Genomic DNA, 27,049 nt, shown 5'->3' with positions numbered 1-27,049 from the left:
TGTATATTGACGGGTGGAATCTGTCGGCAGTCAACTTCAAATGCATGTTCTCTAAATTTTCTTAATAATGTTTCTGAAAAGAATGCCACCTTCCCTCCAGAGATTCCTATTTAAGTTCGGGAAACATCTCCGTAACACTTACGGTTTGTTCCAACCTACCGGTAACAAATGCAGCAGCCCTTCTCTGAATTGCTTCAAAGTCTTCCTTCAATCCGACCTGGTGCGGATCCCAAACACTCGAGCAGTACTCAAGAATAAGTCGCACCAGCGTCCTGTATGCGGTCTCCTTTACAGGTGAACCAATCTTTCCTAAAATTCTCCCATTAAATCGAAGTCGACCATCTGCCTTCTCTACCACAGTTTTCACGTGTTCGTTCCACCTCGTATCGCCTTGCAACGTTACGCCAAGATATTTAAACGACTTGACTGTGTCAAGGTGGACGCTACTAATACTGTAACCGAACATTACAGGTTTGTGCTCCCTATTCATTCACATTAACTTGCGTTTTTCTACATTTAGGGCAAGCTGTCTTTCATCACACCAACTGGAAATTTTGTCCAAGTCGACTTGTATCCTTCTACAGCCTCTCAAGTCCGACACTTTACCGTACACCACGACATCATTAGCAAACAACCGCAGATTGCTGCCCAACCTGTCTGGCAAATCATTTAAGTACGGTATGTAGACAACAACAGCGGTGCTGTCAGACTTCCCTGGAGCTCTCCTAACGTTACCCTTGTCTCAGATGAACACTCGCTGTGGAGGACAGCACACTGGGTTCTATTATTTGAGATGTCTTCGAGCCACTGACATATCGGTGAACTTATTCTGTATGCTCGTATCTTCGTTAACAGCCTGCAACGGGGTGCAGTGTCAAATGCTTTCCGAAAATCTAGAAATATGGACTCTGTCTGTGCCCTTCATCCATGATTCGCAGGGTATTATGTACTGTGCCTTCAAGGAAGCCTGTGATTTTATTTTGAAATATACTCTTTACATCAGTATATCACGTGAGAAAAGGGCAAGATGAGTTCGCACTTGAGATGCTTTCTAAAACGATGTTGATTCGTGGACATAAGCTGCTTAGCCTCCAGAAATTTTATTATATTTGAACTGAGAATGTGTTTAAGGATTCTGCAGCAAACAGAAGTTAGGTCCATTCTTTTACCTTTCTTAAGTAGTTGAGTCACATGCGCCTTTTTCCAGTCGCTTGGGACTGTGCTGGGCAAGAGATCACGATAAATGAAAGCTAGGTTTCCATCCGGATCTGATGATTTATTTGTTTTCAAATCTTTGAGTTGTTTCTCTATGCCAGGTATTGTTATTTCTATATCGTCCATTCGGGACTCTGTCCGATGGTCAAATGAAGATACGATTGTACGATTCTCCTGCGTGAACGGATTCTTGAAAGTGAAATTTAAAAATTTTACTTTCGTTTTGCTGTCTTTAACTGGCACCCCAGTTGAGGACGTTTGCTGCATTATGGGCAGAGCCCTCCAGCCATATCGGGTTTCTGACGACCTATTTGAGTTCAGCTACTTATGCTATTAGGGTCATTGCAAATTTTGGAGATATACGTCTGAGTAAATTAGCTTACCACGCTTATTTTCATTCTCTGCTTTCGTATGGCATCATATTCTGGGGTAACTCATCATTGAGTAAAAGAGTATTCATTGCACAAAAGCGTGTAATCATAATAATTGCTGGAGCTCATCCAAGATCATCCTTATTTAAAGAGCTAGAGATCTTCACTGTAGCCTCACAATATATATATATATATATATTCACTTATGAAATTTGTTATTAACAATCCGAACGAATTCAAAAGTAATAGCAGTGTACATGGCTACAACACTAGGAGAAAGGATGATCTTCACTACTCAAGGTTAAATCTAACTTTGGCTCAGAAGGGGCTAAATTATGCTGCCACAAAAGTCTTTGGTCACTTACCTAATAGCATCAAAAATCTGACAGACAGCGATATAGCATTTAAAAGGAAATTAAAAGAATTTCTTAATGGCAACTCCTTCTACTCATTAGATGAATTTTTGGATGTAGTAAGTGGGTAATTTCCCCAACCCCCACAAAAAAACTGAGTGTCGTGTAATATTTTGTGTAATGTAATATCTTGTATAGACACCTTTTATTAACCTGACACGTTCCACATCATTACGAAGAGTCGTATTCATGATCTATGGAACAAGTACTAATCTAATCTAATCTAATCTAATCTAATCCCGACAATTGGACAGTTTTGCACGCTGTCCCTCAGGAAGACATCCAACAACTCTGTCAATTAATGTCAAGCAGAATATCCCTTGAATAAGGGCGAGAGATAGACAAAAGCCTTATTCAGTTGCTCAGTTTCTAAAGCTCTTCTTCTTGAAAAATAATCCATTTTTTCTGAAATTGTAATCATTTCTTTGCGTGTAAAAATGTGCATCACATCTACCAAATTCCTTCGCGGTTAGAGTGTACATCACAATAAGAGCACCGGCCTAATTAAACGATGCATAACCACAGGGGGCCGCCACTTTCAAGAGTGCGATCTCTTAACACTGGCCAGCTGAGTGTGTCAGGTCAGGCGGTCCTCTCACCAGCCGATCGGTTAGTGGATTGTAAGAGAAGCAAAATATAGTGGAGCAGTCCGTCGTGAGTACGAAGATGCGCGACTCTACTGAATTATTTTTGTTTATTCAGTAATTTACCAGATCCGTCCTGGAAGATACCTACTACATTATTTTGCGTAAGTATATTCAGAGTATAAGAAAGCAGTGTAGCACAAATCACACTTAATTAAACGAACAGAACTGTTCAGCATTTTTGTTATCACAGGGGCAGATGAAGCAATTCCGAGAAATTCCAGCTTCTGGTGGCGAGTAACCCGCCCCTCCAGCGCTGGGCGGTGAGTCAACCCTTTTCCAGGAATCTGTGCCCGCAGCATCCCTCCGCTGAGTCACCGCGGCGAGCCCCCGGGCGCGCTCGATACACCCCCGCTGGGTCACGGCCCGCCGGCCGAGGTGAGTCACCCGCGGCCGCCACTCCACGGCGTTACTCACCCAAAGGTCAGGCAGCGCTGATAGCCCCGGCACCTGTTGCCGGGCCGGGATTGCCCCTGACGCCTGCAAGCTCACACTCTGAACGGAAAATAAGTTTTATTACACGCCGTGCCACGACATATTCGCTGACGTCATCCATTCCATCCTTAAAGGTGTGGACTCAGAAAATCCCTTAATTGTCAAGATCGCACCTACACCTTTATTTGACAGCTAATTTCTGCTTATCTGCAAGCCATTTCACATCACAACAGAAGACACTGATTTGCATAGAACTCACAAACGGGACGACACATCGTCATAATTTGTCTGGACAAGATCGTTTGTTGCACAGACCAATGGAACAGTGATGTACATTATCCCAGAGTAATAGGTCTTGATGTAATGCGCCGTGACATAACGGACGGTTAACATATGTGGACGATGCGATCATACATTGAAGCACAAAGAAACTGGTATAGGCATGGGTATTCAAATACAGAGACATGTAAACAGGCAGAATAAAGCGCTGCGGTCGGCTGCGCCCATATAAGGCAGCAAGTACCTGGCGCAGTTGGTCGATCGGTTACTGCTGCTACAATGGCAGGTTAACAAGATTTAAGTGAGTTTGAACGTGGTCTTATACACTACTGGCCATTACAATTGCTACACCAAGAAGAAATGTAGATGATATCAGGGTATTCATTGGACAAATATATCATACTAGAACTGACATGTGATTACATTTTCACGCAATTTGGGTGCACAGATCCTGATAAATCAGTACCCAAAACAACCACCTCTGGCCGTAATAACGGCCTTGATACGCCTGGGCATTGAGTCAAACAGAGCTTGGATGGCGTGTACAGGTAGAGCTGCCCACGCAGCTTCAACACGATACCACAGTTCATCAAGAGTAGTGACTGCCGTATTGTGATAAGCCAGTTGCTCGGTCACCATTGACCAGACGTTTTCAATTGGTGAGAGGTCTGGAGAATGTGCTGGCCAGGGCAGCAGTCAAACATTTTCTGTAACCAGAAAGGCCTGTACAGGACCTGCAACATGCGGTCGTGCATTATCCTGCTGAAATGTAGGGTTTCGTATGGATCAAATGTAGGGTAGAGCCACGGGTCGTTACACATCTGAAATGTAACGTCCACTGTTCAAAGTGTCGTCAATGCGAACACGAGGTGACCGAGACGTGTAACCAATGGCACCCCATACATCACGCCAGGTGATACGCCAGTATGGCGATGACGAATACACGCTTCCAATGTGCGTTCACCGCGGTGTCACCAAATACGGATGCGACCATCATGATGCTGTAAACAGAACCTGGATTCATCCGAAAAAATGACGTTTTGCCATTCGTGCACCCAGGTTCGCCGTTGACTACACCATCGCAGGCGCTCCTGCCTGTGATGCAGCGTCGAGGGTAACCGCAGCCACGGTCTCCGAGCTGATAGCCCATGCTGCTGCAAACGTCCTCGAACTCTTCGTGAAGATGGTTGTTGTCTTGCAAACGTCCCCATTAGTTGAGCCATTGATCGGGACGTGGCTGCACGATCCATTACAGCCATGCGGATAAGGTGGCTGTCATCTCAACTGCTAGTGATACGAGGCCGTTGGGATCCAGCACGGCGTTCCGTATTACCCTCCTGAACCCACCGATTCCATATTCTGCTAACTGTCATTGGATCTCGACCAACGCGAGCAGCAATGTGGTGATACGATAAACCGCAATCGCGATAGGCTACAATCCGACCTTTATCAAAGTCGGAAACGTGATGGTACGCATTTCTCCTCCTTACACGAGGCATCACAACAACGTTTCACCAGGCAACGCCGGTGAACTGCTGTTTGTGTATGAGAAATCGGTTGGAAACCTTCTACATGTCAGCACGATGTATGAGTCGCCACCGGTGCCAACCATGTGTGAATGCTCTGAAAAGCTAATCATTTGCATATCACAGCATCTTCTCCCTGTCGGTTAAATTTCACGTCTGTAGCACGTCATCTGCGTGGTGTAGCAATTTTAATGGCCAGTAGAGTAGTCGGCGCACAAGCGATGAGGTGGCGCAGTGGTTAGACACTGGACTCGCAATCGGGAGGACGACGGTTCAATCCCGCGTCCGGCCATCCTGATTTAGGTTTTCCGTGATTTCCCTAAATCGCTCCAGGCAAATGCCGGGATGGTTCCTTTCAAAGGGCACGACCGACTTCCTTCCCCGTCCTTCCCTAATCCGATGAGACCGATGACCTCGCTGTCTGGTCTCCTTCCCCGAAACAACCAACCAACCAACCACAAGCGATGGGACACAGCATCTCAGAGGTAGCGATGAAGTGGGGATATTCCCGTAATTTCAGGAGTGTACCGTGAATATCAGGAATCCGAAAAAACGTCATATCTCCGAGATCGCTGCGGCCGGAAAAAGATACTGCAAGAGCGGGAGCAATGACGACTGAAGAGACTCGTTCAAGGTTGTGGTGTTCTGCCCATTCACCTCTTATAGGCTGTCTAAAGGATGCTGCTTTCTCGGGTAGCTATACAACAATCCAAGCAAATCACATTAACGGTTTTTATTACAGTTAAGTAAATTGACAATATTTAACTTGGGGTCGCAAGCAGTCGGCGACATGCAAATAATAAATGTCCTTCACTATATGCAATGTCCATACAAGTAATTCACACAAGTTCCTATGGATCCCTCTATAACGGCTCCTCTAATGCTTCTCTTCTAGTGCTTGGTCTATAGTCCGTGTCTGCTAGCGCCTCTGCTAGTCCGAGTCTTCTACTGTCCGGCCGGGGCTGGCAGGAGCGGAGCTAATATTCTCTTCGCTCCTGTCGTGGTGCGCTCCTAGTCAGCGTATTATTGGCTGACGTCGTCTCACTGCCTTCTCTGCTCTTGCGTTCTTCATCTTTGTGCCGGCGCTTGTCGTTACGCCCGAACAAAGGTAATAGAACGGCAACCCTTCCGCAAATTGCTGCTGACTTCAGTGCTGCGCCTTCAACAAGTGTCGTCAGCGTGCGAACCTTTCAACGAAACAACACCAGTATGTGCTTTCGGAGCCAAAGGCCCATTCTTGTACCCTTGATGATGTGTGTGATGTTCTTAGGGGAGTTCTAAGTCTAGGGGACTGATGACCTCAGATGTTAACTCCCATAGTGCTTAGAGCCATTTGAACCATTTTTGTTGCCTCGTCGGACGAGTCTCGTTTCAAATTGGATAGAGCGGATGGACGTGTACTGGTATTGAGACACCCTCATGAGTCCATGGGCCGTGCATGTCAGCAGGTGACTGTTCAAGCTGGCGGAGGCTCTGGAATGGTGTGCAGCGTGTGCAGTTTGAGTGATAAGGGACACTGATCCCCTAGATACGACTCTGACAGGTGACACGTACCTAAGCATCCTGTCTGATCACCTGCATCCACTCATGTCCATAGTGCATTCCGACGGACTTGGGCAATTCCAGCAGGACAATGCGACACCTCACGCGTCCAAAATTGGTACAGAGTGGCTCCAGGAACACTCTTCTGAGTTTAAACAATTCCGCTGGCCGCCATAGTGCGTTAAGACTTTGATTTGGTTGATCTTGATACAACTCTCTTGGTACCTCTAATTTTCAGGGTTCCTTTCATGGTTGATTGATCGGAGTTGAAAACAAATTCCTTACTGAATGATGGGATAAGTTTGTTTATCTCATCTACAAATTTTCGGGCCGATTTCGCAGTTTTCTGTGCATCGTCAAGTTGACTCTTTGTTTGAAATTTCGTTATCTTGCTTCTTCCAGTTCTGTAGCACTGTTTGAAGTTATGCAGCCGTCCATTGCTTCCCTTGAAATGACTGTGATCTATGTCGCGTGCAATTTAATGTGCTTAACGTAGTAGGTCAGTATCATGCACATCCTGTAAATTGTGTAGAGCATCCTTGAAACGCACAAATACCACCAGTTTTTGTAACAAAGTTCGCGTTGTCCTCCATTAAATATTCGTAGTTTTTCTTATACACTGCACGGTCATGTTGCTGCGGAAGTATTCGGAGTCTGTTCTTTTTTTTTCATGCTGCATACTCGTAATTATGTTTAGTACCCACTCCCCGGACAACGATTGTCCTTTACTACGTTTCACTGGATACTGGATTTGTGACTCGATGTCCGACAAGAATGATGGACTGCATGCCTCGACACCTGTTTCGGTATCACTTTCACTTGTCCTCCTCTTGCAGAAACGCTAATATTTCATCTCCCACTTCTTTCTCACTTTCCAAAATTTTTTGTATCCCTTTCTGACGAAACGTCAAGTGCGGCAATTGTTGTAGATATAATGCAATGTTTGCTTTGTATGCGTTGCCGTTGCTCTCTTTTGTATCAACACCATTAGCCCTGTAGCAATGCTGTGAGTTACTCGATAATTAGGCAGTTCAACTATGCTCTTTAGCCTCATTCCGTGCTCACCTCTAGTCTCGCCTCCTGTTGCCATTAGCAGCCAATATTGAGGTTCCATGGTGGACAACACGTGGGGCATCGAGTGCTGTGAACATTGTTGGCTTTTTGCAACCACCACTCAAGGAGTTCCTTGGGAGTGAAGTGCCGCTCAGCCCTGTCATCTGTATCGTCTCTCTACCGAGCCAGCAGTGCGATAATTGTGTGAGGTAGAACTTAATCCGCTCCATTCGCACCGTCAACAGAACAGGCTCTGCTGGCGGTATACTACGCCTTCCACATCGCTGGCAACGGGTTCTACACAACGCTGGTGACTACTTTGAAGGACAGTAACAGGTGTAGACCTGTAACTCTTTTGTATCGGTTGTGAATAAATAGTATGAAGGCTTTCACGACCGGATGAAATATCTTCTGGTAAACCTTGCGGGATGTAAGGTCGTGGTCCATGAAACTCTTCAGCTCCTAACGTTTCGTCCAGTGCTTCGCTGGACATCTTCAGAGGGGTGTTTCTCCTCCGGTGAGTCTTGCCGACTGACGGGTCGCTCTCAGACGTCCGACCCGTCAGTCGGCAAGACTCACCGGAGGAGAAACACCCCTCTGAAGATGTCCAGCGAAGCACTGGACGAAACGTTAGGAGCTGAAGAGTTTCATGGACCACGACCTTACATCCCGCAAGGTTTACCAGAAGATATGTGAATAAATAGTTGCCACTACTTAAGTTCCAACTCTCGTATATAAAATTCCTTGTAGTTGTGGTCTGGTTTATATTGGTACCACGAAAAGAAGTGTTAACACACGTCTGATTGACAGAAGAGGAGCTGCTGCCTGGGACATACGGATAAATCGGCCGTAGCGGAATATGTTTACCAAGAGTGTAAAATTCAGTGAGCCGAACTCCACATCGAAAACAACGCATATCATGTCCGCGTGTATATGTAGATCATTGAGATTTATAAACACCGTAATAATTCGGACAGAAAACAGAAAGGTGTTAATTAAATAAAATTTGGATCTCAGCGTTGCACCACAGGAATGGCGATCCATTACTTTCAATAGAGAATGTTGGTATTACCAGAGATAATCTCGTAGTCGACGCCATGTGATGGGCTGTGGTGCCCTCTGTAATGCTTATATATTCGGCGCTCCCTTGAGTTCTGGTTGCAGTTCGCCGCTTTACCTCTGAAGATTTCTCCTGCAGTCGGAGATGAAACGTTAGGAGAAAGTTTTATACATCGAGTACGGCCTCTCAACCCTGAACTTTCGACTACAGTGATTACAGAGTTTTGCATCTCATCAGCGACTTACAACACGCCGGAAGATAAGCAATATGAAAGACTTTTTCTAACAGATGGCTGTTAGGGTGTGCTAAATTTCTCACCCTGTGTTCCTGTAAATCACCTACAAATTAAATCATGTATCCTTCCTGCTGTATATACATAATAAGTAAAATTCCTTAATCTCCTTCTCTTCCTGGTTTGGAGTCTTAATGGCGACAGTGAATTTATGCGCCAGAAGACGAAATCGTGCCGTCGCAGATGATATATAGCATATGGAAACATTAAATCTCAACTGTTAAAACAAAGTCAGTCTCTGCTGAATGAAGGTTCATTACGGCAACGACGGAAACGAAATGGTAGGTGGCGTATAAAATGGTGAGAAGAAAACCACAGCGCGAAGGGTTTGAGCTTAAATCAGGGAAACGTGAAGCAAAGAACAGCATGAGTCCTGTAGAAATACCGACAGATCTTACACACAAAATACTAATTGCTACCGGTGTGTTACTGCTGTGAAAACTGCCGCTGTTTAAGCATTTTTAGAACCGCTATCGTGTACTTGACCTTCAGTGACGGTTGCTTCGAGAAACGTTTAAGTGTGGTCCCTGTTGTGAGGATACTTTTCTACTATGAATGCCTTGGGGTGAGAATTTAGTTTATTTTTGTTTAGTCTATTTATTTGCATGTACCGAGGATCACAATTCCGTCCACTCGCTGAGATATGGGCCGATTCAGTTTCACAATTGTTGATCACATTCTCAATAAAAAACGTGGCAACTTGCTGACGATTTACATGATTACCTTAAGCTTGGGTTTTTTTTTTTTTTTTTTTTTTTTTTTTTTTTTTTTTTATATATACATCCAGTGGTTTGTACTTAACAATATTCAATCACCCTGCCTCTCTCTCTCTAACGCACATATGATTTTTGACGCTTTCAGAAATTCTTCTATGGAGTATGAGGCGTTGTCAAACAGATATGATTTCAGTTGGTATTTGAAGTTAATTCTTTACCTACTGTTCTCTTTACATCGATGGGTAGGTGGTCGCTATGTCCGAGTACCTCGCTCCTTTCTGTGCCACGCGAAGGCTGAGTGATGGATAGGATAAGTCTTTCATATTTACGAATGTTTTTGTTTTATTCAAACTGTGACTATTGATTACAAACAGTATAAAGAAGTAAACCCACTGTGAGACACACTCCTTACGTTAAGTCTCCACATAGTTCCGACGTAACAGTAACCATTTGCTCTCGCGCGACAAATGGGGCTTGAGGATTGTTTCTTAATTAATGGTGCGACCACTTCGTTAATACCCCCTTAATGACTAAAGACATTTCTTGTCAGGGGCCTGCAGGAAGCGAAGGAAGAACTCTCTAGAGGCCAGCCGACAAAGCAGTAATCAGAAGCACGTCATTTTCCGTAGGAACTGGCCAGCATTAGTTAACGAAATGCCGGGGAAGAATACACAGCAAAAAGCACCGAATACTGATGAGGATCGCAGTGCGCTTTCCAGAATACTGAGTCATATGCCCGTTTTCAGATTTCAAACTGACCGAAATTGCAGCAGTCATTAGGAGGAAGGTTCTTCATTTACTTTTGCATCTCCACCTGTACTCTGCAGGCCACTGTGAAGCGTATTATGCTCAATAACCTCTGCCAGAACTGTTCGGTATGGATCCCGCACATCAGAACGATATTCTAGAATGGATCGCACGATTTTTTTGTAAGCAATGTTTGTGGATTGACTGAATTTTCGCAGTAGCCTCAGAATGAATCGAAGTCTGCCAACTGCTTCATCTACGACTGTGCCTTCGTGATAATTCCATTTCATTTCCCTATAAACTGTTACGCCTAGGTGTTTGTATGAGTTAACTGATTCCTATTGTGACTCATTGATATTATACTCATGGGACACCAAGTTTTATGAAGTGCACAGTTTTGCACTTTCGAACATCTCAGTTGAGTTGCCAATCTTTGCACGATATTGAAATCTTATCAAGATTTCACCGAATTTGTCCAGCTATTTTCAAACACTACTTCATGCACTTCATTACAGATAACTGCATACATTTGAAAAGTCCGAGGTTTCTATTAATATTGCATTCCTATTCATCAATATGCAACGGGAACAGCAGAGGTTCCAACATTTTTCTCTGCGGAACATCTGTAGTTACTTCTAAAACTGCGATAACCTTCCATCCAAGATAACAAGATGCGTCCCCGCTTCCAAGAAACCCTTAGTCCCGTCACATTTTTCATCTGGTCCCGTATGATCGTACTTTCATTTGTATGCTTTTCAGAAGTCAAGAAAGATAGCATCTACCTAACTGCCCTCATCCATGACTTTTAATGTCACGTGAGAAATACTCGACTTGGGTTTCGTACAATCGATGTTTTCGGAATATATGCTAAATGACATGGAAGAGGTCGTACTGTTCGAGATACGTCATAACGTTTGAACCCAGAATGTGTTCGAAGATTCTACAACAGATGGACGCCAATGAGATTGGATGTGGATCATTTCTGTTATACTTCTCGCAGTTGCGTGTGCTCTGTGCTTTTTCCAATCACTGGGCAAAGGTTTTTCAAAAAATGGCTCTGAGCACTATGGGACTCAACTGCTGAGGTCATTAGTCCCCTAGAACTTAGAACTAGTTAAACCTAACTAACCTAAGGACATCACAAACATCCATGCCCGAGGCAGGATTCGAACCTGCGACCGTAGCGGTCTTGCGGTTCCAGACTGCAGCGCCTTTAACCGCACGGCCACTTCGGCCGGCGCAAAGGTTTTTGTTCAAAGGGTCTACAGTATCACATGGATAAAACGGAGGTTAACACAGCTACAAATTCTATATAGAGTCTAAGCTTTTTTTTTAAATTTTAGTGTTTTTAGTCTGCATTGATACTAATATCTGTATCACAGATCTTCACAGTGGTGCGGAAAGTAAACCGAGACAGTACAGCCGTATATTCCTTAGCAAAGGAAGATTCGAGAACGGAATTCAGTATTTCTGTTTCATTTCCTGCATCATCCATGAGTGTTTGGACACTAACTTGCGCACTACTGATAGCCCATACATACGAAAAGAATTTTTTTTTGGGTCTTATGAGAGGTCTTTCGATGAGATTTTTCTACGCTAGTCACGCAGTGTCCTCTCGACTGCCAAACTAGTTTCATTCTGTATCTCACTATCTATGACCTTATGCTTATTTTACATTGTAATGCAGTAGTCGCTAATTCTTTAGAAGCTTCTTAATAGGAAGTGTATACGGACTGTTCTACGAGGTACATATCTGCCCAGTAAACTTGAGCTATTCTCTTAAACCTGAACCACAGTTCTTTTGCTTGGTTCTGCTCAGAGTAAATGTTTTGAGTTCCTCTGTACGATGTGACACTACCGCTCTTTATCTAACTAAACACGTAAGTCTCCCTAGCCATTTCAGCTGCCCTTTGTACTTAAAAAAAAATAGACGCCATTGTTGCTACAACTGCCTCATGGTCACTGATACCAGTTTCAATAAGTACATCCTGAAGAGTGTCAGGTCTATTTTTAGTCGTTAGGTCTAATATATTTCCACCAGGAATGGGCTGCCGAATGAAGTATCTGTTCTAGGTAGTTTTTGAGAGAAGGCATTTAGTACTGTGAAATATAAGTTTCTCCCCGCGTACAAAATATTCCAATATCTTAAGGCAATGCAGCCGGACGGCGTCTATGATAACCGCCGATATTTCGATAGGTGCACACCCTGTCGTCTTTGAAGCACAATTGCAAGATACTGCTGTTCTTGGAGATTTAAAACCTCAGTAGGCAGGGGTTCGCCGACCAAGTACCGAGATGCGGCATATGCAGAAAGACAACACATACACATACACATACACACACACATACACACACACACACACACACACACAAAACTAGCGCCACTATACTGCCGAAGGTGACGAACGTCAGAAGTTATCGATAGCGAATATCAGTTACCAACAGAAGAGCAAGTTGTCTGACCAGGGAGAGATCAACATTCCAGTTACAATTTAAGCTAAAATATCCGTCTCTAGTTACAATGTCAGATGCGAAATTTAATCCCGACTGCTTCCTTAATAACTCTACCCCATTAGGTAGAAGGGCACGCCGAAATTTCTGTGTTGTTATATTTGGTAGGATGATCAACACAAAGAGAATGTTCTGCAGTAGGAGATTTGCTCGACTGGTGTAAGTGTGTGTGAGCCTTAATCTCAATACTTCAGTCCTCTACTCTCCCGCTGGCCTACCCAATGTATGGCATCCCACAACTGCAAGGGATAAAGTACACAGACGATGATCGACCTTAAAAGACCTTAGAAAAGGTCCTAATCTTAGATAGATGGTGGTCGAAAAACTCAGCAGGTGAGATTAAATTAGCAGTTAATCCTATAAACAGAGATGGAGATTTTTGCTTATATTCTGCTTGGAATGCTACTCTCTCCCTGGTCAATTAACACTACTTGCTCAACCATTGGTAAATGCTATTCAGTATCGATACTTCTGAGGTTGGTCGTCTTCGATTGTGTGGTGGTGCTAGTTTGTGTGTGTGTGTGTGTGTGTGTGTGTGTGTGTGTGTGTGTGTATTGTCTTTATGCGTGTGGTGCATTACTGTTCTAGGTCGGCCTACCGCCTACCAAGGGTCCATATTTCCTTGTTCAACGCTTTCTCGTTGCATTTGTCCCTTGTTCACCTGTCTAAATATCATCAGTTGTCGAAGAAGTCAACCGGCTGCATTTCTGTAAGTTGGTTGAACGTTTAGTATTATTTCACAGGATGTCTTGTCATGCCCATCACGAAAAAACTGCAATAGTCCTTATTCACTGTTGGATGATTAGAGTGTCCTCCTATGTTGACAGTATGGTTGGAGAACATTCGTACTAGTGAACTGAGATGTTCTGTAAAGGTGTAGGTTACATCTAGAGATGAGTCTGGTGGTCAGTAGAAAGACTGTTACATTTTTGTCAGAGAGCTACGTGTAGTTTCAGTTTCGATTTCGGTGGATGGGAGTTTGTCTGCTGTCACAAATACACTACCTGCATTTCACATTCATTTCGATGTACACTTAGATTTTCCTCAAAGCCTTACTGCTGACAATTTCTGGTTTTACCAAACTTTCTGTGCCTAGTTTTAATTGAGCGCCATTGCGTCTTGAGACTGCTTCAAAATCTGGGGCTTCGTTGCGAATGCTTTGGAAGTTGGCCACTAGGCAGTTGATCTCATAGTTAATTACTAGAAGACGCAGCAAAGCGAAAACGAACATTTGAATCAGTGGACAGACTGGACTTAAAGACGTAATTTTGTTTATAAGGAAAATTAAATAGAGGTGAGCGGATTATGTGGCTATGCGACCGGGTGATTGGTGGACAGGCTGGAGTTCATAGACGGATCTAAAAACGTAAGGAAAGAGAGAGGCGACTATGCCAATGGAAAATAAACAGCCGACATTAAAAAGCTTGCAAGAGCAACATGTACTGCTGCAGATTTAAATGCGTGCTTATCAAACGGCTGATGAACATATTACTATTGTTATTTTTGATAATGATGACGATGATGCGGTAAACAATGTAAGTGGGCTGTTTAGGTTTTTATATTGGTAACGCCACGTAGCGCTCTGTATGAAAATCACAGGCTGTGCTGTGTGCAGTCTGTGTCTGGTTTGCATTGTTGAAAAATTCTCTATTGTAGTGGGCAGTTAGATGTTAACAGCGCGTAGCGTTGCGCAGTTGGAGGTGAGCCGCCAGCAGTGGTGGATGTGGGGAGAGAAATGGCGGAGTTTTGAGAGCGGATGATCTGGACGTGTGTCCATCAGAGACAGTAAATTTGTGAGACTGGATGCCATGAACTGCTATATATATTATGACTTTTGAACTCTATTAAGGTAAATACATTGTTTGTTCTTTATCAAAATCCTTCATTTGCTAACTATGCCTATCAGTAGTTCGTGACGTCAGTAGTTAGAATCTTTTATTTAGCTGGCAGTATTGGCGCTCGCTGTATTGCAGTAGTTCTAATAACGAAGATTTTTGTGAGGTAAGTGATTTCTGAAAGGTATAGGTTAATGTTAGTCAGTGCCATTCTTTTGTAGGGATTGTTGAAAGTCAGATTGCGTTGCGCTAAAAATATTGTGTGTCAGTTTAAGCACAATCATTCATAAATTTTTCTAAGGGGACGTTTCAACAATAATGGATTGGCACTCATGCATTTCATTGTTCTCTCAATGGCTATTCGGATTTTCCGTTTCCCCTGTTTCCCTAATCACTAGAATGAAAGTTATGATGCTCCGTCAAATAATATCACGTCCTAATGGTTCTCCAGTAACCATGCAAATGAATTAATGCCCCGGGCTCTAAAGATGTTGCCATCGACGCGATCCTGATTTGAAAGCAAAAGTCACGTTGATTTCTGTCGAATGTAAACATAGCACTCGCTTACTGTGGGAAAATGGAATAACATCCCGTGGACAACAGAAGACAAGTTTTGAGCTGGTTACTGTACATTTCTCAAGTTGTTATCGCTGCACAAAGAATTGTCCCATCTGTTCGTCTCGTGGGACAAGCAGTTCATGCCTCGGCTCCCATTAGTTTCCAGTACATTACTGGGAACAGGGAAACATTTATGCGGCTGGTTTCTTTCCGAAATCCCTCGGCAAAGTGTTATGTTGCTTTCCAGCTGCATGCCTAATCTTCATTAGCATTGTGGCATCCAGCACACGCTATCGGCCACCTTGTTTTTGTGGAAACTAAATGGTGCGACCAGTGTTCGGCTTAATATGTTTACAGCGGAAAGGGAGAAGCTGGGAGACCTTATATCTGACTTTCCTAACCTCTGGTCTCAAAATTCTCTCAAGGTGAGTATTACGCAGCAAAGTGGAGCAACTGATAACGCCCAAGTCTGGTATTTCCGGGGGTTCTAGGCCAAAGGCAATATCCTTAGTTAATTATTTCACGTTTCTCTGAATCGTTACATCTCATTGTCCGATCAATTTGCGTTTCCGATAAAGGAGAACTTAATTTCCAAAGGCACTACTCTGAATTTCCAATAGTAGCATACCATGAAAGCTATAAAAAACTAAAATAGAGTAATACGGTACTTATATTGTATCTCTCTATAAGCTGCTTAACATGAACATTTTCTTTTCCTCAACGCGACTGGATGTTCCCTCCGCATTGTCTCGTTAATAAGGAAAAATAAATGGCTTCAATCTTCCTAATGATAGGTGTTATAATTAATGTCTCGACAATATGATTAATTCTATTTCTGGTAAATGTAATATCCAAATTAAAAGTACTTAAAGTGGGGAACGTGTTTGCTTTGTACTTTACTATATTGCTGAACGAATGTCAGGGGGAATAAAAGTATAGGATTATGGGACGAAGATTTCGTGGAGCATTAGAGTGCTTTTGTCTGTCGCCTCATATGGCGACAATGTAAATTCGTTCCAGCATTTCGATTTGTGGCCATTCCTGCTTGAAAAGCATCTTTATTCTACAAAAACTTCCTGACAAAGCAGTCTTTAATCAAAGTTGAGGCTATCGAATCAATCAAAAATACTTTCATTCTCACGAAAATGTTACCAAACAGTACACAAATAGAAAACGAAACTGACCTAACGCACAATACCTCAAACACATGGTGAATTTTTTTTTCACTTTTACTACCTCAAATATAGATACTCGCAAACGACACAAGTAGAAAAATCCCTTTAGATGACTACACAACTCATACCAGAGGGCATTACTGTCACCCGCTTATAGAACTGGCCGAATATGTGGTGGGTGGAGTTGCGCTAACATGTAATATGTTTCAGTCCATTTCTCTCTTTGGCATCACTCGAACATATACTACATAAAGAAACTTCATACATAAGAAAATCTGGAGTGTAGGCTACTCATCTATATTCCAAACAAATGTCTCTGTTATGGCTTGATCCAGATGAAAGGAACACTATTATCGCTGAACTGAGCATCTCAGTTTTGTCATTGTTATACTTACGTCTGCATTTATTTGATTAACCTGCAGGTCACACTTAGGTGCTTTGCAGAGCATTGATAGAAACACATTCAGACTATTTATCTATCGTTCCGCTCTTGAATAGCACGCTGGGAAATGAAAACCTAAGACTTCCGTGCGAGCTCCGTAAATACGAGTCAACAAAATGTTAGGACATTCAAAGCGGAAAGCTGGAGGACATAATTTCGTGAAAAGAGCTCCCTGAAACGAAAAAACGCCGTTGTTTTAATGATTGCCACCGACACTCACGTATTAGGTCCGAGACAACACTCTCTCCCGTATTTCACGATCATAATAAACGAGCTGCCCTTCTTTGTACTCCTCGGTGTCCTCCGTCAATCGTATCTGGTGAAGATCCCATACCGCGCAACAATACTTTATAAGAGGGCGGACAAGAGTAGTGTCGACAGTCTCTTTAGTAAATTTTTTGCATCTTCAGAGTGTTCCGCCAGTAAAGTGAAGTCTTTTGTTCACCCTCCATACAACATTTTCCAAGCGATCGTTCCAATTTAAATTGTTCGTAATTGTACCTCTACATATTTAGTTGGATTTACAGCCTTTAAGTTTATGAAATTTATCATATAACCAAAATTAACGGAATTTTTTTTAGTATTCATGTGAAGGACGTCATACGTTTACTGTTCAGGGTCAGTTGCCACTTTTCGCACGATTCATATACCTTGTCTATATCATTTAATAATTCGATTTGATCTGCTGACTTTACTAGACGGTAAACAAAAGTATCATCTGCAAATATCTGCGTGCTGCTGATATTGTCTCCTAAATCGTTTATAGACACAGAGAGGACCTATAACATTTCCTTGGGCAACCCCTAGGTTCAGTTTCGGTTTTCCTAGACGATTTCCTGTCAGTTACTAAGAATTGTAACATTTCTGACAAGAAATGATGAATTCAGTTGCACAGCTGATACGATACTCCATAAGCACGCAGTTTACAAAAGTCTTCTAGAAATCTAAAAATATGGAATCAACTTGAGATACCCTGTCGGTAGCATTTTGGTGTGAATAAAAAGACAGTTGTATTCCCATAGTACATACATAATACGAGCATCGTCAGAATTAATTACTCAAAGCGTCTAATCTTTATTACGTATTATTAATATGCTGATTGTAGGAATGCTAATCATAAGAAGAACACAATGGAATGATCCATTGAAATTCATCCTTAGACTCCGAACCTGACAAGGATAATTTCGTCGCCTTGCAGTTCCTTTCAGTAATAAGTCTTGCAATATCTTAAATAATAATCTGAGAAGGTATTATCTAGGAAGTAAACAACAATAGTTTGACTGTTAACATTTGAAATGAGTAGAAAGTAGCAGCCCTCTTCAAAAATAGTGCGTTTTATTTTTACGTAGGGGAAGGTCGAGTAAGATGCCGAATTTTGAATTTCTCCGCTAACTCCAAAGATGCTGCCACGCGCACTATGGTGTTGCTCCCTTAGCGCGCTCTGCAGGCATGTCTGTTGATCTACACTCGCTCCGTCATTTTGTTTTGTAGAATTGAGAGTTGGAAGTGGACGCTGTCTTTTAACGATTTTTCCTACGGTTTAAATAAGTTTCACGCAAGTAATACCTTTATATTAATGAGCATTACTTGATTCCTCTTAAGCCTTGTGGATTTACTGATGGTCTTTCTTTTTTTTTTGTGTCATCATCAGTCTTCTGACTGTTTTTGATGCGGCCCGCCACGAATTCCTCTCCTGTGCTAACCTCTTCATCTCAGAGTAGTATTTGCAATCTACGTCCTCAATTATTTGCTGGGCGTATTCCTATCTCTGTCTTCCTCCACAGTTTTTGCCCTCTACATCTCCGTCTAGTACCGTGGAAGCCATTCCCTCGTGTCTTAAGAAATGGCCTATCATCCTGTCCCTTCTCCTTCTCTGGGGCTTTAATAAAGGTTTAATGAAATCATTCTCTAAGACCTTGGGCATGTTTAAGTCTGTATCCAAAATGTCGACTGCGGTTAAGATGGCGAATTATACAGAGGCTAAGATGGCGAATTCGTTATCTTACCCGCCTCTCTCTGTTGCCATACTTCTAATTCCTTTGTTATTGTATAGTCGTGTCATTTTGATGACAGGCTACGTAATAAACACGAGGAAAGTGTATATAAGGAAGACAGATCGACAGAAATTGAGCAAGGAATCAATAGAAGAGGCAATGCAGCATTTAAAAAATGGAAATTCCGTTAATGCCGGCACTAGGAAATTCAACCTCCCTGAACCTACTTTACGTCGCTCTAAAACATAATGAGGAAGTAAGTTCTGTTTTTATTCACATTTAAATATATTTGAAAATCTCGTTTTGGATTAATATTTTATCTATTTAGTTTCATTAAAGTGAAATTGAAGTAAAATATTTGTCATTTGATTTTACGAAAATTTGATTGTGGACCCAAGAGTTCACACTGCTGATTTTATTAGTTTACCACAAAATGCGGCCAGGTTTGAAAATATATTTAATGATGACCATTTCAATAATTGGATCAATGTGCCATCGATTTTGGACAGAAAAGAGCTTTTGGACTGACAGAGTCTGACTTCGCTCGAATTATCTACGATTATGCTGAATTTAAGAATTTAGAACACAGATACAGCACAGCTAAAACGATGTCAGAGAAATATTTTATTCAAAATTTAATAACACATTTCAAGTTTTCTTTTCGTAAACCAGAACCTAACCTGGCAGCTAGACTGGCTGCACTTAATAAAGTGAATGTAGAGGAATTCTTTATTGTATACAGAGAAAGAAGAACAAAATTCAAATCTGATTGATGAGAGAAGATGTGAACTCTTCCCACGAAAGTACCACCTGTACTGCGCCATATTGTCAAAAGAAGAGTAATAAAGGTTTGCTGTGCTGAGAGGGGAACAACTGCCTGTGTTGATTGCTGTGTTAGTGCCGCAGGCCAGCGCCCGGGTTCCCGGGTTCGATTCCCGGCGGGGTCAGGGATTTTCTGTGCCTCGTGATGACTGGGTGTTGTGTGATGTCCTTAGGTTAGTTAGGTTTAAGTAGTTCTAAGTTCTAGGGGACTGATGACCATAGATTTTAAGTCCCATAGTGCTCAGAGCCATTTTGCCGCAGGCCAGTTCATACAGTTAGAATGTAGCCAGTATATCTCGATTTTCGTCATCTGGATCTGTTGGAATTGGCCATGAATTTTGCTGTATGAATGCTGAGAGCTTTGTCACATGGCTGGAGCATTTCATTAAACAAGTAAGACTATCAGAAAGAAATCCATTGCTTTTGTTTATTGATGATCATACTTGATATCTCACTTTGGAATCCGTTACCCTCATAACTCTCCTGCGTTCCCACCTCGCAGAAGACATAGACTGCAAGCGTTGGATGTGTCACTTTAAGGATATCTGAAGACTGCCTGTGGCAAAGCGTTTACTGACTATCTCCCTAATCCAGGCCAAGTGTTAACAAGCTATTGCTATGTTGTTCAACATTGCCTTTAGCAAACCTGTATCTTTAAATAACGCGGTCAAGAGCTTTATAGGCGCAGGAATTGAATTCACAGATATTTAGTGATGATTTCGCGCAATCACTGACAACCGACAATGCCACCAATAAAGTTCCGTCCGAAGCAGGTGATCTGCCTGGGATATCTGCAAACCCAACTGCAGAATTTGATACAGTACCAGCGCCGCCTTTATCTAACTCTACAACTACCCCTATTTTACCTTCGTACCTCAAGCATAACTACCAGGGCCTTTATCTAATGCTGTACATACTTCTGTTTCATCTCTGTTATCACATGCAGAACATGGAGCATTATCAGTGCCCTCATCTACCTCTAACTCCACATCTAGCTCTCCTTTAGTTCCGTTACCTCAAGCTGCACTTAAAGGAGGTCCAAGAAAACGAAGAACTAAGTTGCGATCTCTAACACAAGCAGCACACCCATGGAAGTGAGGACGCTGAGAAAAAGAAACAAGAAAGAAGAATGAAGAGAGAGAAAAAATTAAAAGAGAATGAGAATGCAAAGGCAACAAGGAAAAAAAAATGAAGAAAGGCCCTAATCGTAAACTTGCATTCGGCGGAGTTTTTGGAAAGAAACAAAGAAAGGACCCTAGATTCCGCGACTCATCTTCAAACTCATCCATCGGAATGCCGACAGTATACTTATTATGTCGATGAAAGAGACTGCATCCTCTAAGGCGAGTTTGGAAAGAAAGCAGTGTGGTGTCAATGTTCTCGATGCCAAGAATGGTCTCATACTCAGTGTACGAGCTTAAATTACGGGGAAGCCAATGAGAAATGTTGTATTTGTAACTATTGTGGCAAATAGATATCGATGAATAAAATGTCTTTGTTTTCTAAATAAAATGTTCGTTCGTCATCTTGCCAGCTTGTAGGGTAAGTTGGCAAATGGAACCATCACTAACAAAAACAGATCTATCTGAAAAGTCTAAAGTTTTAGGAAATGTTTAAGAGCTTGAATCTAAAGGGACGCAACCGAACTAGTAATTTGTCCACAAACAAACTATTTGACTTCAAAGAAAAGGCCGAAAAAATCGCAATATACCCTAATTTCATTAACTTAACCGACTTTCTCCTATTCCCGACATATTATCGGTGGAACAACGACCAATGCAATACCGAAAAGTCTATGTTTTAGTCTATAGTCGCAATTTCTTTATTTTGCCGATTGGCTACTGGGATCGGTACACAGTACCATCTTCTGGCCATCCCCTGGCAGGCAGTCGTCACATTTGCGGCGATAGACTAAATCAAACACTTTTTATTTTTGTCTGTTGCCCAGAGACGTTTCTATGTAATTATCATTTTCAGTAGAGTTCTATTAATTGTTAATTACCACGGAGTAAATATTTCAAGGTCGACTTACACGAAATATGCTATGAGTGATGATAATAATACACGGTCTCAGATTTTATTCTATTGAAAAGAAGCAATAAAAACAAGGTGGTGCACCTCTCGTGAAACCTCTGTGGTCAATAGATAAAAAGAAGATATTAACTCAAACCGATTACATCATGTTTACCACTACCACCCGCAGCGAGAGCAAGCACCATTTGGCATCCACTGTTGGATAAATCACTCCGCTAGACTTTTCCATGCATTAGCGGTACCTATCCACGTCACTACTGTTTGTTTTCTAACGTTATCTACCAACCTTTCATTAGGTAGTCGTTTTGATCTTTACAGCTCTAATGGAAAATATGAACGAGTTTCCTTGGTAGAACTACCATTAATTTTGCCTACTGCAAACCCCACCGAACTCTTATTTCGTTTGCTTTGCAACCGTAATTGCATAATCCACTCTAATCTGCTCTGATATTTATTTCTCTTTGTTTCCTGCCTGTCCTACTAGTTTCCAACATGCATGTCTTCCATGCCCATTGGGCAAACTCAGTTATTGACTGGTTTTTGCATTAAAAGTCCATCTTTCACTCCTATGAATTAAAATTAGCGGCACACACCGACGGTGATATTTTAAAATTAGAACAGATCGTGAAGACCCAACAGAACCGACCGACCGCCGTCTTATCCTTAGCCCACAAGCATTACTGGATGCGGATATGGAAGGCCGTGTGATCAGCACACCTTCTTCAGTTTTCGTGACCAGAACCGCTACTTCCCTATCAAGCAGCTTCTCAATTGGCCTGAGTGCAGCCTGCATACCAACAGCGCAAGGCTGACCAGTCGTCACCCATCCAAATGCTAGTCAAGCCCGACAGCGCTTAACTTCGGCGATCTGACGGGAACAGCATAGGTGGGGGTGGTGGGATCACTCTTGGGAAAATTCCGGTAGTTGTGGGTGTTAGAGCTGTACCTTTTTTAGATTGAAGTCAGCTGACAGGTATTCCTGCTTAAGGGAAGTCTCTCTAACAAAGAAACCACTTTCGACAAAGGTTAGGTATCCGATTAATGAGGGAATTAGTATATTTCATCAAAACATACAAGGCATTAGAGATAAAGTTAGTGAACTGCTTATAGATGTTGACTCTGAAGTTATCGGTATATCTGAACACTTCTTAAATAAGAAGATAATTCAGAGGCTTCCTTTACCAGGATACAGGTTGGCTGGCAGCTTTTCTAGGAGCTCTTTGCGGTGTGAGGGAATAGCCATGTATGTGAAAAACGGTATCCCATTTGAGTCAATTGATGTTTCAAAGTACTGCACTGAAAAGGTGTTTGAATGTTGTGCAGGTGTGGTTAAATTTAGTGGAGCTAAACTTCTTACTGTTGTTATTTATAGATCCTCAGACTCCGATTTCACAACATTTTTGCTAAAGCTAGAGGAGGTTCTTGGTTCACTTTATAGGAAATACAAAAAGTTAGTTATATGTGGTGACTTCAATATAAATTGTATAAGTGATTGTGCATGGAAAAGGATGCTGGTAGACCTCCTTAATTCATATAATCTTATGCAAACCATATTCTTTCCAACGAGAGTGCAAGGGAACAGTAGAACAACCATAGACAATATTTTTGTTCATTCGTCATTACTAGAAGGGCATTCTGTTAGCAAAATGGTGAATGGCCTTTCAGATCATGATGCACAAATTTTAAGTCTAAAAGAGTTTTGTGCTGCAGCACATGTTAAATATAGTTACCAACTTTTTAGGAAAGCTGATCCAGTTGCTGTAGAGACTTTTGTAAACCTTATCAAGGAACAAGAGTGGCAAGATGTTTATAGTGCTGATACAGTAGACGATAAATATAATGCTTTCCTCAAGACTTTTCTCGTGCTCTTTGAAAGTTGCTTTCCGTTAGAACGTTCAAAACAGGGTACTAGCACAAACAGGCAGCCTGGGTGGCTGACTAAAGGTATAAGAATATCTTGTAGAACAAAGTGGCAATTATATCAAAACGTTAGAAACAGTCAAGATCTAAACGCAGCAGCCCATTACAAACAGTATTGTAAGGTGCTTAAAAATGTTATTAGGAAGGCAAAAAGTATGTGGTATGCAGATAGAATAGCTAAGTCTCAGGATAAAATTAAAACCATATGGTCAGTCGTAAAGGAAGTGGCTGGTCTGCAGAGACAGGTCGAGGGTATAGAATCAGTGCGTAGTGGGAATGTCCGTGTTACTGATAAGTCGCATATATGTACAGTATTTAATAATCACTTTCTGAATACAGCAGGTGAACTAAATAGAAACCTAGTCCCAACAGGGAATCATATAGCGCTCGTAGAAAAAAGTGTTCCGAGACTGTTACCTGAAATGCTCCTCCATGATACTGACAAGAGGGAGACTGAGTTAATAATTAAATCACTAAAGAACAAGAACTCCCATGGATATGACGGGGTATCTAGCAGAATACTGAAGTATTGTTCCATGTATGTTAGCCCAGTACTTAGCCATATCTGTAACTTTTCCTTTAGGAGTGGTCGGTTTCCTGACCGATTAAAGTACTCGGTAGTGAAGCCACTCTATAAAAAGGGAGACAGGGATAATGTTGATAATTATAGACCTATTTCTATGCCATCGGTGTTTGCTAAAGTTATCGAGAGGGTTGTATAAACAAGGTTACTGCAGCATTTAAATTCACATAATTTGCTGTCAAATGTACAGTTTGGTTTTAGAAATGGCTTAACAACTGAAAATGCTATAGTCTCTTTTTCTCTGTGAGGTTTTGGACGGATTAAATAAAAGGTTGCGAACGTTAGGTGTTTTCTTTGATTTAACGAAGACTTTGGACTGTGTTGACCACAAAATATTACTGCAGAAGTTGGAACATTATGGAGTAAGGGGAGTAGCTTACAATTGGTTCGCCTCTTACTTTAAGAACAGAAAGCAGAAGGTAATTCTTCGCAATAATGAGAGTGGTAATGATGTTCAGTCCCAATGGGGCACTGTTAAATGGGGCGTTCCACAAGGATCGGTGCTGGGGCCACTGCTGTTTCTTATTTATATAAATGATGTGCCTTCTAGTATTACAGGTGATTCAAAACTATTTCTGTTTGCTGATGACACCAGCTTGGTAGTGAAGGATCTTGTGTGTAATATTGAAACATTATCAAATAATGTAGTTCATGAAATAAGTTCGTGGCTTGTGGAAAATAATTTGATGCTAAATCACAGTAAGACTCAGTTTTTACGGTTTCTAACTCACAATTCAACAAGAACTGATATTTTAATCAGACAGAATGGGCATGTTATAAGCGAGACGGAACAGTTCAAGTTCCTAGGCGTACAGATAGATAGTAAGCTGTTGTGGAAAGCCCATGTTCAGGATCTTGTTCAGAAACTAAATGCTGCTTTATTTACCATTAGAACAGTATCTGAAATAAGTGACATTTCAACACGAAAAGTAGTCTACTTCGCATATTTTCATACGCTTATGTCATATGGTATTATTTTCTGGGGTAATTCTTCTGATTCAAAAAGGATATTTTTGGCTCAAAAACGGGCTGTTCGAGTTATGTGTGGTGTAAGTTCGAAAACCTCTTGTCGACCCCTATTCAATAGTCTGGGAATTTTGACATTGCCTTCACAGTATATATTTTCTTTAATGTCGTTTGTTGTTAGCAATATTAGCTTATTCCCAAGAGTTAGCAGCTTTCACTCAGTTAATACTAGGCAGAAATCAAATCTGCATGTGGAATGCACTTCCTTGACTCTTGTGCAGAAAGGAGTGCAGTATTCTGCTGCATCCATTTTCAATAAGCTACCACAAGTTTCAATAAGCTACCACTAGAACTCAAAAACCTTAGCAGTAGCCCAAACGCTTTTAAGTCTAAACTGAAGATTTTCCTCATGGCTCACTCCTTCTATTCTGTCGAGGAGCTCCTGGAAGAGCTAAAAAATTAAGCAAATTCCAGTGCTACATTCTTGATTTTCTTTATTTAAACTAACGACGTGTCGCCTGAATATGTTTCTTATATTTCATTTTATCTGTTTCTACAATCGTGTTAGAATTTCATGTATTGAATCGTTCCATGACCATGGAGACTTCTCCTTAATGTGGTCCCACGGAACAATAAATAAATACATAAACCGGTGTTACCACTGCGGCAAGGCCGTAGGCTTCTTGTCTGGTACAGTGGAAACTTAATTTTTAAAATCTTATTTAGTTTACCAGGTTATTTCTATTCTTCCGTTTATTTCTTTGGTTATCTATCAATTCGTTACTTCCAGCCGCCCTAAAAACAAAATTCAACAGTTCTGCGTCTTCATTGTTGATATACAGGGTGATTCAAAAAGAATCCCACAACTTTAAAAATGTGTATTTAATGAAAGAAACATAATATAACCTTCTGTTATACATCATTACAAAGAGTATTTAAAAAGTTTTTTTTTCACTCAAAAACAAGTTCAGAGATGTTCAATATGGCCCCCTCCAGACACACGACCAATATCAACCCGATACTCCAACTCGTTCCACACTCTCTGTAGCATATCAGGCGTAACAGTTTGGATAGCTGCTGTTATTTCTCGTTTCAAATCATCAATGGTGGCTGGGAGAGGTGGCCGAAACACCATATCCTTAACATACCCCCATAAGAAAAAATCGCAGTGGGTAAGGTCAGGGCTTCTTGGAGGCCAGTGATGAAGTGCTCTGTCACGGGCTGCCTGGCGGCCGATCCATCGCCTCGGGTAGTTGCCGTTCAGGTTTCATAACTAACCTTTTTCGTAGGACTCTCCATACAGTTGATTGTGGAATTTTCAGCTCTCTGCTAGCTCTGCGAGTCGATTTTCCTGGGCTGCGAACGAATGCTTGCTGGATGCGTGCTACATTTTCATCACTCGTTCTCGGCCATCCAGAACTTTTCCCTTTGCACAAACACCCATTCTCTGTAAACTGTTTATACCAACGTTTAATACACCACCTATCAGGAGGTTTAACACCATACTTCGTTCGAAATGCACGCTGAACAACTGTCGTCGATTCACTTCTGCCGTACTCAATAACACAAAAAGCTTTCTGTTGAGCGGTCGCCATCTTAGCATCAACTGACGCTGACGCCTAGTCAACAGCGCCTCAAGCGAACAAATGTACAACTAAATGAAACTTTATAGCTCCCTTAATTCGCCGACAGATAGTGCTTAGCTCTGCCTTTTGTCGTTGCAGAGTTTTAAATTCGTAAAGTAGTGGTGTTCTTTTTGAATCACCCTGTATATTATCTACTTTTCGGTGTGTTACATACACATTATGCTGTTTTTATGGTGTTACGTTCAATGATTAGTGTGATGCACGTCTCCACGGTAATTTTGTGCAAGCCTACATACATACCTTTGCACGACTACTGCAATCTTCATCTAC

This window comes from Schistocerca americana, chromosome 5 (genome assembly GCF_021461395.2).
Source record: "Schistocerca americana isolate TAMUIC-IGC-003095 chromosome 5, iqSchAmer2.1, whole genome shotgun sequence".
In the NCBI taxonomy this organism is placed as follows: domain Eukaryota; kingdom Metazoa; phylum Arthropoda; class Insecta; order Orthoptera; family Acrididae; genus Schistocerca; species Schistocerca americana.
Note: the sequence above shows the minus strand (reverse complement) of the source record.